Here is a 3,613-nt window from a genome sequence, read left to right on the forward strand (position 1 = left end):
GTGCACATGCTCCTGGGAATGGAGCTCAGGACCTTGTACAGATCCATCCCCTTCCTCCTCCATCCCCTGCTTTTTTTTGGTTCCTCTCAGCTTTCATGACATCTGATTCCCCAGGCTATGTATTTTGCTGCACTGTCACTTTTTGATTTCTCTGTATTTGCACAGAATCCTCCTGTATGTCTGGAGCACGCTTTCTGTCTCCATCCATCTATCATCATGAGTAGTGCAGCAGAGATGCACATGATTGTCTTTCGAGATAAGCAATCAACATCTTGGGGACTTCAGCTCAACTTCTTTGCAAAACCCTTCAGCTGGGTTTGCTGATGGCTTGCTTACACCCCCTCATAGAGGTCATAAGACCCTCACCCAAATATCCAGTGGCTCCCCACCACCTGACGTGTGCAAGACTCCCCTAATTGCAGGTGATCTCAGGGAGGGGCTAGAGTATATATAAGGATGGAGTTGGGGACACTAGAGAAGGAGGACTCCATCCATGTGGCTCTAGAAAGGCCCTCATCCTTGTGCCTGGCTGTGGGGAAGGAACACCCACACCTCTGTAAATAGCTCCTCACCTGTGCTCTGCAATGAAGCCCATGAAACTCATTGGTTCTCCAGAGTGAACTTCAGGGGAATCATGTCTCTGTCATTGAGACCTTTGGAGGAGGGGTAGATGTTGCCTAGGTCTCCCCAATGAAAGGAATTCTAACTCTAAGCAATGATGTGAATGAGCAAGACTCTCCAGTGGGTGATATACGTAGCACTCCAGGTATACATACAGTGGATCTGCAGTTAGTTGTTAGTTCTATAGTTTAGATGTTTAAAGAACCTCCAGACAGATTTCCTAATAGCCGTACAAGTTTACACATCCACCATTATTTGTTGTCAGTGTTTCTTGGCGACAGCCACTCTGACTGAAGTGAGGTGGAATTTCAAAGCAGTTTCATTCTGCATGTCCCTGCTAGCTAAGGATGTTGAATATTTCCCCAGATATTTACTGGCCATTTGTATTTCTTCTTAAAAAAAAAAATAGTTTTGAGGCAAAGGCTCACTATTCAGACCAGGCTGCTCTGTAGATTGTAATGTTCTCACCCTATCCTCTAACACCTACACCTTTTTAATTCTCTCTCTGTCTCTGTCTGTCTGTCTGTCTGTCTGTCTCTCTCTCTCTCTCTCTCTCTGTGTGTGTGTATGCCTGCGTGTTTTCTTTTTCTACATTTCCCTTTCAAACGGATAGGTGCATATTTGGGCGTCTTGTAAAAGCACTCGTCCTTTGGAAGCTGCTTTCCTGATGCCCAAATCTACCAGCACACTTCTGGGATTTCTGATTGGGATTGCAGAGGCACGTCTCCTGTTTTCTGGCTCCCCTGGCACTTCGATGACTAAGACAGCAGCTGCAGGCGCAGCCTTCTGGAAAGACAAAGACAGCATCATTTGTCTCCACCGCCTGCAGTGCTGCGGCTCCTATTTTCCTCATTAGGAAAATTCCTTTCACCTCAAGGAGCTGATGTGAGGAGTGAAGGGGAGAAATAGCCATGGAACCCTTTTTCAGAGCCAAAGAAAAATGAGTCACTGCTGGAGGCTGGATGGCACTCAGCTGAGGGTAACATAAACTCCAGCTCCAGAGGCTGAGATGCCCTAGAAGTTCATTTCTTCCCCGTGATGCAGTCCACATCTGTGGGAGTGTATGTGAGAACCTACAGGATATTAAGTCAGACAGAGGAAGCCAGATAGCACATGATCTCATCTGCACAGGGGACCTGAAACAACTTGAGACCATAGAGGCAGAGTACAAGGGAGGCTGTCTGCAGCTGGGGCATGGGACATGTTAGTATAAAGTTTCACATACACACACAGGATGGATAGGCCTTCCTGGACCACATGGTGACTCTAGTTAGCAATACCACTTGCTTGAAATTCCCTGAGAGGTTTTTGAATGTTCTCACTAGAGAAGTGATCCATGTGAGAGCTAAAGAAATGGCTTAGCAGTTCCGATCACTAGCTGCTCTTGCAGAGAAGCTGCGCTCCCTTCCCAGCTCTCAACCATCCATAGGTCCATTTCCAGGGACTCTGATGCCCTCTTCTGGCCTCCTGTGAGTATTAGGCATGCATGTGGTGCACATACATATATTCAGGCAAACCCACTCATACACATAAAATAAAAACTGAATACTTCTTAAAGTAATTAATCTGTGAAACAACGGAGAATGAGCTTGATTTAGGCATTTTACAAATGCATGCATAGGTCAAAGCATCATGATGTACACCATAACTTCAAACAATTTTAATTTGCTAATTAGTGACTATCCAAGGGCAGAACATATAGCTCAGTAGTATTCACAAGGTCCTGGATTTCATCCCTACCACCCCATATCAAACCAAGACAAAACAACTCCATTAAGTTTGGCAGGAAGTCTGTAGCCTATGTGGCACTGCACTACAAAGCTCAAAAACAGCCACCTCTCTCATAACTTATCCATCCCAGAATGTTGTTCTCATTCTCATAGCTGTCTCATAATCCAAGAGGGCTGCCAAAGCACCAGCCATCACATAGTGTAGTCAGAAGGAGGAAGGAAGGAAGGGAACAAATAAAAGTATTTTTTCTATCAAGAATATTTTCTGGCTAGGCACGGTGGTGCACACCTTTAATCCCAACACTAGGAAGGCAGAGGCAGGGGGATCTCTGTGTGTTCAAGGCCAGTCTTGGTTTCAGGACAAACAAACAAAAACAAAGTACAAACAAACCCTAAAAGGAATATATATATATATAATTCTGCTATCAGAACTCATAGGTTATTAAAAATCCCAGTGTCAGGTACGGGATACTTTATTGTGAAGCATTAGTCAAGAAGGTCTTAGGGGACCTCAAAATGACACAGGGTTTTGTCGTTGCTCTTAGTTGCCCACTAGAACGAGATGAAAATACCACACACAACAGCACGCCCTCGGGTTGCTAGGTGGAGAGATAGTAATCTGGAACTGTGCTGAAAGCAACCTTTCCCTTGCTAGTTAACTTTCACGGTGAAGGAAGGTGCAGTGTAGGCTGCCAAGGGAGAAAGGTCATCAGCAGGCTTGCCCAGCTGTGAACTGTGTAAGCTGCAGTGCCAACTTGTACCACTAGTGCAATAGTGGCACAACAGCTTCCTGGAAGAAGTTATGCCTGTTACTGGAACCCTGGCCCAAACCCCAAGGCTCCAGAGGCCATAGGTCCTAATGGGAAGTGAGGCAGGAGCCTATTACTGTTCTGCTAGTTGGACATGATGCGCAACTGCCTTCCAAATATGTTTACACCCAGAGCTTAGTGTTGCTCTCAGCCTTGGCCAGGGAAGCTTCTGTTTGCTGTGGGCAACAGTTAATGCAGAGACTCATTACTGGTCAAAGTGCTCAGCTATGAGTGGGACATCTATATCACGTCCCCTGCCCCTGGAGCTCAGGGAACACAGCAGAAGATGAGATTGAAAGAATGTAAGAGCCAGAGGAGGAAGAGGGCTGCTGTGGAATTCTGCCTTCTGGACATGCTCCCTGCACAATAATGGGAATTTCTTAAGAATTCCATTGTGGCCGGGCAGTGGTGGCACACACCTTTAATCCCAGCACTTGGGAGGCAGAGGCAGGC

Source organism: Mus caroli, chromosome X (genome assembly GCF_900094665.2).
Source record: "Mus caroli chromosome X, CAROLI_EIJ_v1.1, whole genome shotgun sequence".
NCBI lineage: Eukaryota > Metazoa > Chordata > Mammalia > Rodentia > Muridae > Mus > Mus caroli.